The 16441-nt window shown below is 42.0% G+C and overlaps 2 long non-coding RNA genes and 1 pseudogene across 4 annotated transcripts; 1 reads left to right on the top strand and 2 right to left on the bottom strand.

Moving 5' to 3' along the window:
• Positions 1 to 1264: 1264 nt before the first annotated feature.
• On the top strand, positions 1265 to 11128 carry LOC130203044 (gap junction alpha-10 protein-like; annotated as a pseudogene).
• On the bottom strand, positions 2084 to 4443 carry LOC130202320 (uncharacterized). 2 transcript variants are annotated; one of them, XR_008833327.1, is made up of 5 exons: positions 4142 to 4407; positions 3976 to 4062; positions 3703 to 3739; positions 3399 to 3558; positions 2084 to 3278 (listed from the first exon to the last, which is right to left on the bottom strand). It is a non-coding gene; the product is annotated as an uncharacterized LOC130202320 (long non-coding RNA). The 2 variants fall into 2 exon arrangements; XR_008833328.1 differs by lacking the exons at positions 3976 to 4062; positions 4142 to 4407 and adding an exon at positions 4419 to 4443.
• On the bottom strand, positions 4471 to 5822 carry LOC130202321 (uncharacterized). 2 transcript variants are annotated; one of them, XR_008833330.1, is made up of 4 exons: positions 5599 to 5822; positions 4926 to 5116; positions 4639 to 4745; positions 4471 to 4489 (listed from the first exon to the last, which is right to left on the bottom strand). It is a non-coding gene; the product is annotated as an uncharacterized LOC130202321 (long non-coding RNA). The 2 variants fall into 2 exon arrangements; XR_008833329.1 differs by lacking the exon at positions 4471 to 4489 and having other exon boundaries at positions 4581 to 4745.
• Positions 11129 to 16441: the final 5313 nt, after the last annotated feature.

Below are 16441 nucleotides of genomic sequence, written 5' to 3'. Positions count from 1 at the left end.
AGGAATCAGTATGTGCCCTGGTTGCTGAGGTCAGTAGGTGTAGCCGTGCAGATGTAGCTCAGACTCACCTCGGGGGCTGCGGGGTCCGCTCTCGGGTCTCTTCGGGTGGGTCGACAGGTGAAGAAATTGGTCTCACAAAAAGTAGGTCCACAACCCGAGTTTAAAGTTTAAGACAGCAAGGCAGCAAGTATTTTATTCAAAAACAGGAAGAAGAAAAATAGACAAAGTACGTCAGGCGTCCGTGAGAGAACTCACGGACGCCTGACGCAAACCACAACATATGAAAAACCTTTTTTCTTCCCCTCTCTGTTCGTCACCTTTATACCCTCTGGCTCTTCCTACTTTTACCGGACCTCCGTTCCCCCCGGGGTGCTGATGGGGGATCATCCCCCACCCCCTCTCTTCCTGAGAGGTTCTGGGGGGACTCTCTGTCTCCCCATCAAAGAGGAGGACTATTGTCTTAGCTGGTTTAGATGAGCTTGGTCACCTCTGTGACCCGTCTCCGTGTGTCGCCTCTTATCTCTCAGGCACTTAGGGTATCCTCTTTACAGCTCCTTTCAGACTTGGTGAGACTTCCCGTGGGCAGTGACATCAAACACACTCTAACCGGGGGTCAGGATACAGAACATATGGGAGACATAGATTACATTATCATATCAAAGAACATTGATCTACAGGCAGGTTAACATACATGAATCCAGGCTTGTGTTTATTCACTCCACATATGGGCCCATATGGTGAGGCTATGGGCTCCGAGCACACAATCAAACCAGTCTTCATTTGAATATCACAAGAGGTGCAATGTTTACATCTGGTGTCGAGTGGGACCCCTGAGTGAGTTCAGTCAGAAGGTCACCGGTTGTAAACGCCTAAGATGACCACTCAGGACCCTTGTTCTTTCCGCACCTGGCCCTCTGCTTATCGTCCCAGCGATGGCCTCGACGCTTTTATTTGATCTTCCAGCCACTCTCCCCGTCGGCCTGATGGCTGCCTGGTTGCTTTCCTGTTGTTGTAGTCTAATTGACCTGGGGTCACCTTTGATCTGTTTTATTACTAACATTCCGCATTTGATACTTCCCGGCCTGGTCCACGGATCCCCTTCCTAATCCCAGAAAAATTAGCATTTATTTGTCCCACTTCTAACACCCTCTCTTGTGAATTTTGATAAACCAAGCCTCTTTAATATTCCAATTACTTTTATGCAAATGATACTTAATTTGTTTCCTTTATTATCAGTTATCTGTGTTAACCCGACTATTCCTCACACTGGAACCTTCTGGGCAGCATCCTAGAAGAGGTCCACATTTATTCCACTATCGTCGGCAAGATCTGGCTTACCTTACTCTTCATCTTCCGCATGCTGATCCTGGGGGCGGCCGCTGAGGACGTATGGGATGACGAGCAGTCCGAGTTTGTCTGCAACACTGACCATCCAGGCTGCAAGGCGGTCTGCTACGATCGTGCCTTCCATCTCCCTCATACGCTTCTGGGTCCTGCAGGTCATCTTTGTCTCTGCGCCGTCATTGGTCTACATGGGCCATGCCCTCTACTGCATGCGAGCACTGGAGAAGGAGCACCACCGTAGACGGGCCCAGCTGAAGGAGTAGCTAGACAAAGTTGAGTTGGCCTTGGACGAACATAAGCGCATGGAGAGGGAGCTGAGGAGGCTGGACGAGCAGAGGAGGGTGAAGAAGGCTCCTCTCAGAGGCTCTCTGTTGAGAACCTACATCATCCATATCCTTACACGCTCTATGGTGGAGGTCTGCTTCATCCTCAGCCAGTACATACATTATGGTGTCCCACATAGCAAACTGACTCTGTTCCAGATCCGCCCCAAATCCGCCGTAGACTCCGGGAAGGCTCCGCAAAACGGGTCCGGATCGGCGGCTAAATGCACACCGCGCCGGATCCGGAACAGATGCGCGCTGCGTAATATTGGCGGATACGGGGCGGATCCGCCCCGTATCCGCCAATATTACGCAGATATTCATAAAATATTGACCCTTCCATAAAGCGGCTCATTTGGCCCAGATCAAGCTAACAAATATGCATCAATGCAACAACAACAAAATGCAAAAGTAAATAATGTCAAACAGTTTTTTATTTGAAAGGACAAAATTATATACACACACATTTAAAAAAGATATATTTTAAGTCTGTTCAGTGTGGGGGACGTCTACAGTAGCACGCCTCCTGGAGCTACCCCGGTCTGCTGCCAGGTTGAACCACCGAATGGCGTGCTTAAGAACCTGGTCGTCAGTGGACGCATGTGTTGAGTGATTCTTTCTGACAGCATCTGTAATCACACAAGCAGATACAAAATCACATGAATACTCAGTGCAACATAAATCAGACATGCAGTCTAAAATCTAGTGGCTGTCTGGCACTTAAAGTGTGCTATGCTAAATATAGTCAAGTCAAGTCAAGTCAAGTCTTTTATTGTCAGATACACAGAATGACACAGGGTCAGACTGGGCACTGAAATTCTTAGGACAAGGCACCACACAACAACTATCAATAGCCGAACATAATATAACATGACATACACACTGTACAAGAACTCTGAACATAATACTAACATGTAATACACATAATAACTAAACTACAGACAAATGGGAGTAGCAGGTAGTGAAAGCAGGTAGTGCAATATAAAGTGTAAGTGTAAGTACAAGGCTGAAAGTGACAGTGTATGTAAAGTGACGAGTGTAAAGTGTCGAGTGCAAAAGTGTAGATCGTGTGTCAGTGTCCATTGAGCAGCCTGATGGCTCTCGGGAAGAAACTGTTCTCCAGTCTCTGTGTGCGAGACCGGATACTACGGTACCGCCTTCCAGAAGGCAGCGGGGTGAACAGGCTGAAGGCTGGATGATGGCAGTCCTTTAGGATCCTGCCAGTCTTCCTGAGGCATCGTGTGCGGTATGTGTCCTGCAGGGCTGGGAGCTCCCTACCGATGATGAACTCCGCAGTCCTGACCACACTACGTAGGGCCTTGCGGTCCTTGGCTGTGCAGCTCCCACACTGTGATGCACCCAGTCAGGATGCTTTCTATTGTGCATCTGTAGAAATTGGTGAGGATGACTGAATCCATGCCAAACTTCTTCAGTCTCCTCAGGAAGAAGAGGCGCTTCCGGGCGCTTTGACCACCTTGTCTGTGTGAGCAGACCAGGTGAGGTCGTTGCTGATGTTGACCCCGAGGAACCTGAAGCAGCTGACCATCTCCACTCCATAGAGCTAATATATCATATAACTATTATGTAAAGGTATAGTTGAGTAACATTCACCTAAATAGAGAATAAAGTTGCAATTCAAACATTTTATTTAGAAACATGGTTATTCGTAAGTTTGAACACAAAGACCTCCGGGTGAAATCAAATTGTTTTCATTATATATGAGTTACTTACGCAGGAGCAAAGTCTTGGACGTCATTAGATTGAAAGATTTTTTTCCATTAATCCCTTTCCAATTTATGGATTTGCCAACATCATCAGTGAACATGCGTGCGAGGATGTTCCACGTTGCACGTTTTACATCATGTCCTCCGATTGTTCCCAGGGAGGAAATCTAAAATGGATAGAAAAAGTACTATTAATATTTGATATTGTTTAAAAAAACATTACCATCAAACAGGGTATTATCTAGTGTTAATGACATACAATAGATTTTAATGAGCTTTGCGTGAGATTCTTAAAAAAAAAAAAAACTCACCACTCTTCTTCATTATAGCGTTGGCTGGATCTTTGAGCTGTTGCTCGTAAAAAAGGTAAGAAGGTAACGATTAAGAGATTTTACATCAAATATGGAAACATCAAGTGTTATACAACGCCATTAATCCAATCGTAATAATCATATTCACTTGGATTCAATGTGACAGTGTGTATTGCATGTCTCGTATCCAATTTACCATCGTTAACATTGTAAAAAGTGAAATGATTAAAAAGGTTCAATTTGAATCCCATAGCCGTTTGAGTTGTTGCTCACCACAGCAGGCAATGGTGTCTGAACCACACCTCGCCAGGTTGGTGTGTACCCTGCATGGCTTGTTCGCTGTCCTGCTGGTGATGAAGTCTGTGGTGGAGATGGGACAATAGTTGGAGGAGGGGCAACTGTTCCGCTAGTAGATTCTTAAAACAAAACAAAAACTCACCACACTCTTCTTCATTATAGCGTTGGCTGGATCTTTGAGCTGTTGCTCAAACAGGTCCACTTCCTCCATTGTGGTCAACGGAAACGGGTCTCTCCACTCCACTTCTTGACCAGACATTTGTATCACACTGGGGCGAACAAAGCTGTCAACTTTGCCAGTTAATTGATGGACCTGCTGTGTAAGCATCTCCAGCATGGCCAGGATTTAAACTTGAGCAGCTATAAAAAACATTAGAATAACATTTAAAAAAGGTAACGATTAAGAGATTTGACATCACCACAGCAGGCAATGGCGTCTGAACCACACTCGCCTCGCCAGGTTGGTGTGTACCCTGGCTTGTTCGCTGTCCTGCTGGTGATGAAGTCCGTGGTGGAGGAGGGGCAATAGTTGGAAGAGGGGCAAATATTATTTGTCATACTATAACATTGAATGACAGACACTTTATTTTATTAAGGTAAAAGAGTTCTAAAGAATAAAATGTATACACATTTACTCACACAGGCATTGGCTTTCTCCTTTTAGGAATTGCCTCCTCTTCTGAATGGAGATCGGATGTGTCACAGGACATACTTTTTTAACCATCGCCTTGCCACCAAGTAATCATCTAAAAATTAAGTCAAAACACAATGGAAAAAGTACAGAATTATGACCAGAACAATGTGATTAAAATGTTGTTTTCCCCCCCATATGTAACATAAGGTAAATGATTTTTTATATTTGTTTAATCTGCTAATTATTAGAATATTAATATAATTAGCATACCACATGATCTAATTATTCTTACATCATGTGTCTGCCAGTCAGGTTGAGGTTCTTCGGCACCTCGGACAGCCTTGTCCACCCTTTCGTCCCTCGGGTAATTTGGCCAAACGCAGAAACTACCACCGTACCAGCTTTGTGGCACGACTGCTACTGTAAAAAAATGTGTGCTTACCTGAATTGTAGAGATCGATCCTGATGAACACTTCTGTAAAACTGAGGATGACATTGCAAATTGTAAATTAAGTGCTGAGAATTCAATACATGGCGAATTAAATAAAAACAGGTTTGTGCTGGCCATCTTTATTAGCTCGCGAGCTAGCGCTCCTCGTTTTTAGCTCGCGAGCTAGCACTCCTCGTTATTAGCTTGTGAGCTAGAGCTTCTCGTTATTAGCTCGCGAGCTAGCGCTCCTCGTTTTTAGCTCGCGAGCTAGCGCTCCTCGTTATTAGCTCGCGAGCTAGCACTCCTCGTTATTAGCTTGTGAGCTAGAGCTTCTCATTATTAGCTCGCGAGCTAGCGCTAGCTCCTCGTTATTGCCCAGCTTCCATCGCGCACCCAATGTATACTTAAGCTCCAACATTGGGTGCGCTGAATTTTCAGTGGTTATAACCACTTGCTGCAGAAGATAGCTAACCCTAACCGAGATAGTTCGAAAACTAGCCATAATTCGACAGTAGCAACACAATTCAACACTTACCTAAGTAGTACGTCTGGCGCGAAGAGCTGCAGGTTTGAAAATACCAGTTTGGAAAGTCGAGGCGCAGAAGTAGGAGGAGCACGATTTGGAACATCCGCCTGGGGCAAAGTTAACACCGCTGCGTGATCCAGATGCTGTTTGATCCGGATCCGGGGCGGATCCGGATCACATGAGCAAACCGAGTGCGACAGTAGGGCGGATCTAGCGACCTGAGGGCGGATCCGCCCCGGAATCAGCTGCTATCTGGGGTCCAACTGGAGCCTCTCTATCGGTGTGAGAGGCTACCTTGCACCAACAGTGTAGACTGTTACATCTCCAGGCCCACAGAGAAGACCATCTTCATGGTTTTCATGATCGCGATAGGTGCTGTGTCACTGATCCTCAACATTCTGGAAATATCCCACCTGGGTATCAGGAAAATCAAACAGACACTGTATGGAGAGAGATAAAAAAAAGTCCTTCTTTGACTCAGACCTTCAAAGTGATTCCAGAGGCAGATATGAAGCCTCCATATTACAACACTGGGCTCAAAGCCAACCAGGATGCATCGAGACACAACAGCTTGGCCTATCTGGGACACAGTCAGACCAGCTATATCTGTCCCGAACCTAGAATTCCACCCAGGTCTCGCCAGAACTTTGCAATGCAAGCCCCCCAAACACATGAAGGTCCAGAAGTCCGCAAAACTATGGTAGGCCATCACCTTGCCTGGGCTTCTGTTGTGTCAAATGTGGATGGAAGTGCAACAAGCCATCATGCAGATCCCCATGATGGAGAGCGTCCTCACCCAAGCCATTTGGAAGCTCTACTGTCCACGAGAACCTTAAGGCCCGGCGCTCTCAGAGACCTGGATGAAGTCGACCGAAGGGAGTCAATGGAGAGCGAAATCCTGATATCCAACCCCAGAAAGACCAGCTTCATGATCAGGCCAACATCTGAGAGCTTTTCCTCCATCAGTGGCTCCAATAGCCCTTCCTTACATACCTCAGAGGAGTCAGATGAACTGGGCTCCCTGCAGGGGGACATGCCCATGATGCCGCCTGCCGGGGGCCGAAGAATGTCAATGGCAAGTAAAGAGCAGAGATTTTATCTCCGAATATGGTTACATCTGCCTTTGATGCCGAGAGAGTCGATAACTGTTGTATGTATGAATCCTGGAGCTTCTGCCATTGTACTATTAAATAAGTCACTTGCTCACTGGTAGAGTTTTGAAGATAATTCAATTCAATTCAGTTTATTTGTATAGCCCAATTTCACAAATTACAAATTTGTCTCGGAGTGCTTTACAATCTGTACACATAGATATCCCTGCCCCGAAACCTCGCATCGGACGAGGAAAAACTCCCAAATAACCCTTCAGGGGGAAAAAAAGGGAAGAAACCTTCAGGAGAGTAACAGAGGATGGACAGGTGCAATAGATGTAATGTGTACAGAAGGACAGATTTAGAGTTTAAATACATTCAATGAATGTGACAGAGTGTATGAATAGTTCATAGTAGGCATATTCCACGATGGAGACCTCCACGATCCATCAGGCAGATGGCGGTAGAGAGGAGGAGTGGGCGGAGTCTCAACAGGACAGTGGCGTAGTCAGGAGCAGGAATTCCACGAGCCAGACCTCGATGATCCATCAGGCAGATATGATGCCGTCTCATAGGGTCCGATGACCCCATGAGACGTGAAGTCAAAAGGACTCCGGGGAGAAAGCAGAGTTAGTAACGTGTGATTGAGAGATGAAAATTCATCCTTGAGGAGAGAAAAAAGAGGAGATAGGTACTCAGTGCATCCTAAAACGTCCCCTGGCAGCATATCAAGGGGCTGGACCAGGGCAAACCTGATTCAGCCCTAACTATAAGCTCTGTCAAAGAGGAAAGTCTTAAGTCGACTCTTAAATGAGGTGACTGTGTCTGCCTCCCGGACTGAAGGTGGAAGCTGGTTCCATAGAAGAGGAGCTTGATAACTAAAGGCTCTGGCTCCCATTCTACTTTTTAAGACTCTAGGAACTACAAGTAGTCCCGCATTTAGTGAGCGCAGCTCTCTAGTGGGGCAATATGGTACTACAAGCTCCTTAAGATATGATGGTGCATCACCAATCAAGGCTTTGTAGGTTAAGAGAAGAATTTTAAAAGTGATTCTTGATTTTATGGGTAGCCAGTGCAGAGCAGCTAGTGCAGGAGTGATGTGATCTCTTTTCTTAGTTTTAGTGAGAACACGAGCTGCAGTACTGGATCAACTGGAGGGAACTAAGAGACTTATTAGAGCAGCCTGATAATAAGGAGTTGCAGTAATCCAGTCTCGAAGTAACGAACGCGTGAACCAATTTTTCTGCATCTTTTTGAGACAAGATGTGCCTGATTTTTGAAATATTACGTCGATGAAAGAATGCAGTCCTTGAGATTTGCTTTACGTGGGAGTTAAAGGACAAGTCCCGATCAAAGATAACGCCAAGATTCTTTACAGTGGTGTTGGATGCCAGGGCAATGCCGTCTACAGAAACCACATCACCAGATAATTGATCTCTGAGGTGCTCAGGGCCGATTAAAATTACTTCGGTTTTGTCTGAGTTTAACATCAAGAGGTTGCAGGTCATCCATGTTTTTATGTCTTTAAGACATGCTTGCATTTTACCGAGTTGGTTGCTCTCCTCTGGTTTTATCGATAGATATAGTTGAGTATCATCTGCATAACAATGAAAGTTTATGGAGTGTTTCCTGATAATATTGCCCAAAGGAAACATGTATAAGGTAAATAAAATTGGTCCAAGCACAGAACCTTGTGGAACTCCGTAATTAACGTTGGTGGTTATCGAGGCGTCATCGTTTACAAATACAAATTGTGATCGATCTGATAAATAGGATTTAAACCAAATTAGTGCCGTGCCTGAAATGCCAATTGACTGCTCCAGTCTCTGTAATAGGATGTCATGGTCAATGGTGTCGAATGCAGCACTAAGGTCTAACAAGACCAGTACAGAGAGGAGTCCTTTATCTGCTGCCATTAAGAGGTCATTTGTAATTTTCACCAGTGCTGTCTCGGTGCTGTGGTGTTTTCTAAATCCTGATTGAAATTTCTCAAATAAACTATTATGATGTAGAAAGTCGCACAACTGATTTGCGACCACTTTCTCAAGGATCTTGGAGAGGAAAGGGAGGTTAGAGATCGGTCTGTAGTTAGCCAACACCTCTGGATCCAGAGTGGGCTTCTTCAGGAGAGGTTTAATAACAGCCACTTTGAAGGAGTGTGGTACGTGGCCTGTTAGCAGAGACACATTGATACTATCTAATAGAGAGCTGCCAATTAAAGGCAAAACGTCTTTAAGTAGCCTCGTCGGGATGGGGTCCAAGAGACAGGTAGACGTGTTCGAAGTAGAAACCGTTGAAGATAATTGGTGACGGTTGATGGGAGAAAAGCCCTCCAAATATACACCAGGGCATACAGCGGTTTCCAAGGCCATTCCACTTGAGGACAGATTGGCACTGGTTAAGGGCAAGAGATTATTAATCTTGTACCTAATAGTTAAAATCTTTTCATTAAAGAAGTTCATGAAGTCATTACCACTGAGGTCTATAGGAATACTCGGCTCCACAGAGCTGTGACTCTCTGTCAGCCTGGCTACAGTGCTGAAGAGAAACCTGGGGTTGTTCTTATTTTTCTCTATTACTTATGAGTAATAGGCTGCTCTGGCATTACGGAGGGCCTTCTTATAAGTTTTAAGACTATCTCGCCAAACCAAGCGGGATTCTTCCAGATTAGTTGAACACCATATGCTTTCAAGCTTTCGTGACGTTTGCTTTAGTTTGCGGGTCTGAGGGTTATACCAGGGAGCAAACCTCCTCTTCCTCACTGTCTTCTTCTTCAGAGGGGCTATCGAGTCCAGTGTCATTCTCAGAGAGCCTGTGGCACTGTCAACAAGATGATCAATCTGGGACGGACTAAAGTTAGACCAGGAGTCCTCTGTTATATTGAGACGTGGTATCGAATCAAATGCAGAAGGAATCGCTTCTTTAAATTTAGCTACAGCACTGTCAGTTAGACATCTGGTAGTATAAATTCAAAAGTTATGAGGTTGTGGTCTGACAGAAGAGGATTCTGTGGGAAGACCTTCAAATGCTCAATGTCAACGCCATAGGTAAGAACAAGATCAAGCGTGTGGCCAAAGCTGTGAGTGGGTTTCTGTACTCTCTGGCAGAAGCCAATCGAGTCCAACAATGAGATGAATGCAGCACCTAGGTAATCATTATCAACATCCACATGGATATTAAGCATTTCATCTATTAAAGCAACTAATTTGTCCAGAATATGAAACATGAAAATATTGTATAAACAGTCACTAAGGAAGAGAAGTCAAAGATAAAGTGGCAGCAGAAGATATTAATCAGTGTTTTGGTGGGGGGAAAGAGGGAAAAAATAATGTCTGTTGATTTGGGCACATTGTCCTTCAATGTTCTCATTCGGAGTAATGGGACAAAATCAAACTGCAAAACAGCCACAACAATAGTCCGGAGGCAATTGTATTCATACTGGAATTATAGACAGAACTTACGATACTGAATTTAAATGAATAAAGTTTATTGTATAAAATGAGATTAAAATAAAAAAATTGATATAAATTAACAATTAATAATAATAACACAAATAATACTGAAATGTCATCCAAATGTCTTCCATGTAGAAATACAATTATTTTATTCCAAAGTTTGAACTTGTTTAAGTTGAATTAATAAACAGTGTTAAACACGTTTAACACTTAAATGGTGTTACGTTAACATATTAATGATAATGCACCTAATTGCTTTCACTTTTTTTTCTTCTTATTCATGACCTTTGCTGGGCTTCATGGATTTCTTATAGTTGCCACATTTATTGTTCCATCATCAAACATGTTTTTACAGAATATGTATACTTCTGCAGTGTTTTTTCTTTCATTTAGGAATGAGTAACAATGGATGTATTCATCATTCTTTGTTCCCAGATGAGAATAGTTTACACCAATGTTACCTTGAAAAACATTGGGTGTACTGAAAATTTCTAGAGTTGATAATGTTGAGAAACCTAGCAAGAGTACAATGCAATGAAAGTAGCTAGTAGCACTGTAGCTCCACATCACTGAAAACCCTTCAGGCTTCCTCCAAACCTACATGGCTGTAGCAGCTTGTGGAAAAGGAGGAATGAGGCATGGACAGAGTGCAGGCAGATAGGCAGGTATAGTCAACAGGTAGGTAGACAGACAGACAGCTCGCCCGTCCAATCATTACATTCAGGCTGAATGAAATGATTGGATGATTTGTTACAGCTGCAGGTGTATTTGATTAATTGATTTATGTTGGAATGTGATGACATTTTCAACAATATGAGAAGATTAGTAGCCCCAGCTCTAAGCGGTGATACTGGACAGCTGCTGGCAGATGCTAGACACGCTGCACAGAAGGTATCATGTGTGTTGTGTGTTCAGCTCCAGTCTAAGTCCAAGCTGTCCTCTTGTCTTTCTCAGAGCATGTTTCTGGATATCTCCTCTATCATGAAGAAGTGAGGCAGCAGTGTTCCAGCACTGTGTTCCACAAACTTTATCCGTGTATCCTGCCTTCAACATTGATTCAGAAGTCACACAGGGCCCAAAGCTGTGAGAGTCGGCCTGACGAGACCGCGGACTCGGTGCCAAAGCCCAGAATGTTTGGGAATAGAAGCACCTTAAAACGCCTACATGTGGGAACTGGGAGGATGAAAGGATTGTACCTTCTTTTTTCATTTGGACATCTTTCTATGTGATGAGTGTACGGAAACAACACGGTGGATTATGGAGCAACTTCCTCAGAGCATCCGTTTGTAACAGACTTTGTGCGCCTAAAATACGTTTTCTAAATTGAAGACTTGGTTCAAATCTGTGTTCATCTGTTTATAGTCATTTATATACGGCCAGTTCATGGGAACTTATGATACTTTATATTGTATTTAGATTAAAATTCTTCTTAACAAAACAGAGATTATTATGTCACCAGATATTGAACCAGAACACACACACACACACATACACACACAAACACACACACAAACACAGTATAATTATCATGCTTTTAGTTTTATTACTCAAGAGAAAAAATGCCTAGACAAAATGTGTTTTTCTTCTTCTTTAAAACCATTTTCATATCAAATAAACACAACATGACGTGTTGCACAATATTTACAAAGTAATCAAAACAAAACACAAGTCATTTGAACATTCAAAGATTTTTAAAAAAGGAAATGGAAAATGCATAATCTGCATTTAACAGTCATGTTGCAGGTTATGAAAATTTAAAAAGGAACATGTCAAAATGGCTCACCAAAATCTACAAATACAATGAAGTAACCACTGTAGAAAGTTTGAAACAACGCCAAAGAAACTGTCTACATGTCTATCATACAGTCCTTACCCATAAGACGAGGTATGCTGAATTATCCAGGTAGATAAGTGCTTACAGTCTGTTCGACTGAGATTTAAAAAAGAAATCACAATCTGAGATTTAAGATTAACGCATTCTGTAAACAGATTGGATTAAATAAGTACTTCTGCCACCATGTATTGTTATTTCAAAATACTTAATGGAAAAGGTCTTCCCTGATAACCACTGGTCATGGTTCAAAAAATAAATGCCTACATTGGAGCTGCATTCAAGAGACGTTGAAAAGTCAGAAATGAAAGGAAAAATTACAGCGACGTGATTGACTATTCTGTCCCACGTTTGTTGACACGTGTGATATAACCATGTCACGTCATGTCAGCATATTGTGGTAAATTGCACCACTGCAGGTCTTCCTTCCAGTGTAAACATGTCGTTCAGGCAGCTCTTTGTTTTTCATCTATTTCAGTCCAGCTGCAGATGCTTCAAACTGTTGTTAAAGTTGGGTTTTCTTAGCCAACACATCTGCATCGCACTACTGCACAATATTACAGTATATGACTAATGCAAGGCCAAACAAGGTCTTGTTTGTACCATACTGAAGCATAATTCAGAGATTAGGAGTATGCTTTATGGCAGGCAGTAATAGAAAGTAAAACAAATTAAATATATTTAAACAGGGAACAAAGGAACTATTGGTATGTTCCTTTAGATTCTATTTTCACCATATATTTTGCTCTTGTGTCATTGTTACTAACATGTCATATATTTATGCTAGATACTGAGACAGTATGGTAATGGAAGAGGATAAAGGACAATAAGTTCTGCGATTAATTCATTAATAAGTAATTGTATTAATATTAATGTCAGACTTCTGATGAGATATCTGTTCCTCAAACTCAGACGTTTTCCTTAAAATGACAACATGTGACTACACTTCAGAATTCTAAATGTTTTCTCCACGAATCATGTTCCATACATGAGGAATATTGTTCTTCACCTCCTCAGCTTGAAACATCAGATTGATCACATCTCTGAAATGCAGCCTTCAATGAGCCCATTAAATACATTTTATTCTTTAAAACGGTTGGTCCTCTATTGCGGTTTATTCCATGGTGACACCTACAAGAGACAATGGAGACCCACAGTGGTCAATATTAAATAAATAAACACCATGTATCCGTGCAAATATTCATATGAATAAATATGTGCAAATGTATAATATAGCCAGGAAATTGTAAAATAATCCAAACCTGTTCATACATTTAAAATCTCTTTTTCCATTTTGTTTTTACTATTACGTGAAAATTCTTCTACGCAATACTGTATATAATTATTTCATGGCAATATTAGAAATTCTGTCTGTATTTATTAATATGATTATGTATTTAATTTGTTTATTGACATATTGAACTGTTGGGTCTCCATATTTCCAGAGGGGTGGGGGTGGGGGGTGTACTAGGCTGGTCTCACTATTGGTCACAAAGGGGAGCGTATTGAATACCCATCCATCCCCTAGGGTTGCCAGTCAGCGCGCTTCACTCTGGACACACAGACAGAGACCAGTCTGTCTGTGTTTTTGTTGACTGGACCGCTTTATGGACCGCTTTATGAACCACTTTATGAACCGCTTTATGAACCGTAAAACAAAGAGGGTTTATAGAAGGTCCACCTTGCATCACTGTCCCATCATTCCCTCACCAGATAGTTTGGTCTCTGGAACCTCTAAGGCAATAATTTGTAGCTGCACTTTTCTCACAAATTCATCAAGACTTTTTAATGTAAATGTAAAAACAAATTTAAAAAAAAGCTTTATTAGCTGTTCTATTCAACTTAATTCTCGGTCCTTAGTTATATTTTTACAAAAACAAAAAAGTAATACACAAAAATTGTAAACATACGCACACCTCTTAAAGTTGAAATGAACTAAAACAAGTACATGTGACTTGTAAATGTAGACTTATTTTCAAATGAAAATTGGCAACAATAAAAAACAAAATTACAACCATTAACAAACTCTAAAAAAGGGTTTCAACCTACATCTAACATCTATGCAATTTCCTCTACACCCGACCCCCCAAACAAGAGTCCAAATAAATAAATGAACAAGTTCACATTGAGGAATGAAAGTGGATGAAAGTCAGCTGACTCGGAGCATTTAGCGCATTCTAATGAGATCATGGTTGGCGAGCACAATCACAAGCTGCCATTACATACCGATCCACATGGAATATATTCCACTGATTTTCAAAACCAGGAGTTCACAAAATAACACATTTCTGAACAAATTCAAGTGCAATGAGATATTGCCGATTGCTTGTTTTTGTTTGTAGTTTAACCTTCCTGTGCTGACAGTGACCCCTCCCACTTGACCCTGGCGGACAAAAGAAGCCTGAACACATCCGGCGCTACGGCGCCGCGGACATGCAGCACTGCGAGGCCAGCAGCAGCACTCACCGCTGCCACGTGCCTCGCCATCGACTTGTACACAGCAGATGAGTTTGGCATCTCCCTAAATCAAGACGGTGCCAGAGTGTTCCACAGCAAACTCTATTAAGGAAACTGGTTTGGAAGTAGAGATTGATCCTTTTGCTTCGGGTTGAAACATATTCACATACCATGTGTCTTGCACCGACATACAGTACCAAATACTTTTAGTGGGGATATTTGTCTCAAAGAACAGTGCAGCTAAATACATAATTACCATAAGAACAAACACTAAATTCTAACGACTTTTAAGACAATAAATTAACAGGACAAAAAGAGCACTAATGATTTGTTTAAGCTGTTCTTTAAATGACCGCACAGGTGGGTTTAAACTGGAGCCCATTTAACATGGTGCTTCACATGACAACCACCCATTTTCTACAACATGAAATCTTTCTATACTAATCCATAATGTACAAATAAACTAGGAGGCTGCGTGAGATAAGAAAACATCAGAGTGAATATTATGTGTTGTTATTTGGATCATAGTCCCAATGTGAGAACGATTTCAGGTAACACTTAATTTAGCGGGTCCCGTATTTCTTTTATAATAGATAGAAAAAAAGAATTTCTCTGGAGGAATTAGAGATAATGTTGTTAGGGCAAATACCGTAGACTGCATATTAAGATGGTTAATACGTTTCCTCCCACTGTAACAAAAAAGAAGCCAGATTATCCCACATATGGAGCCTGCCCTCTTGAGATTATTATGGGGTCTGGCGACAGAGTCTGCATAGTATTGAATGGGGGGGCTGCGGGGGGGCGGGGGGCTGGACCAAGGTATTGGGGTACAGCCCACAAACTCACTTGAGCCAATAGAGAGACAAGTATCTTACCCCCTTTTTATTACAACAAACAACTCATCAAAATCAAACCTTTAAAAAAAACGAACACTGGGGCATCAGCGTGGTGAGAACTAAATAACAGACACCCTCTTTTGGAAAAATTAATTTGCAGTGTACTTAGATTTTTGGTGGGGGTTTGGCCCAATGAGGAGAGAGGGGCAGGGTTTACGACCTGTACTGCAGTAAGCCACCAGGGGGCGATCCAGATATTTTGGGCTTCACTTTTTCACAGCTGTCATGTCGTCCATCTTTACATTCAGTCTATGACAAATCCTCATTTATTTAATGTTTAAAGAACAAGGAAAAGATGTCTGTAACACAGTTTGGTTTTTCATTTCCCAGAGACATTTCCTTGATGGACCTGCTAGAATCACAATGACTGAAAAATGACCAGAGATCAGTTTAAACAAAACACCGTAAATCAGTTTGTTGAAACCACATGTCTATATTTGTCTGTGCTTTGGTGAAGGACGTTACACAACTAAATAAGTGAAATTGAATGTGTACCAATTGAACAACAGTTCTTTGGTTGGAAATTATTGGGAAACTAGGAACCCGTAAAATAAAGCAGTTTGATAAACTGAAACAAAAGCAGAAATGACGGAATGATCAGGCAGGTTTCCACTTGTCTGCATGTTGATTGGTCATGAATTAAAATGAACTACAAACACGACAGCATGCTCTGGAAAACGGGTAGCAGAAATGTGAAACTACCACCGGTATGGTCATTTAATCTATTTATACACCCAGTGACGGGCTCGTCATGATGCGTTTGCTCGATGCTCGCTGTTGCCTCTTGGAGGTGCCGGGCAGTGCTTCAACTTTGTAATGTCCTTCTGTCTCTTACCGCAGATATGGAAAAAAAAGGCAGAGAGAGAATTTTGTAGAAATGTCCATCTGAGTACAAGAAAAAGTACAAGTAAAGTTTGACAAAAGAAACTTTGCATAAGGAGTTCATTTGACCATTTCATCTAATGTAAAATATTAAAAATTCACACCTTTGGTAACATTTTACTTTAAAGTCCTGTGTCTCTTAACAACGACGAGATGTTAAGTGACAAAAGGTACGCTGTTTGATGGAGTACCATATGGTTAATAATCTAAAGGAATAGTTTAACACTATATAAAATATAG

The sequence above is a fragment of the Pseudoliparis swirei genome, chromosome 12 (assembly GCF_029220125.1).
Source record: "Pseudoliparis swirei isolate HS2019 ecotype Mariana Trench chromosome 12, NWPU_hadal_v1, whole genome shotgun sequence".
NCBI lineage: Eukaryota > Metazoa > Chordata > Actinopteri > Perciformes > Liparidae > Pseudoliparis > Pseudoliparis swirei.
This window is presented reverse-complemented; position numbering and strand designations above follow the sequence as displayed.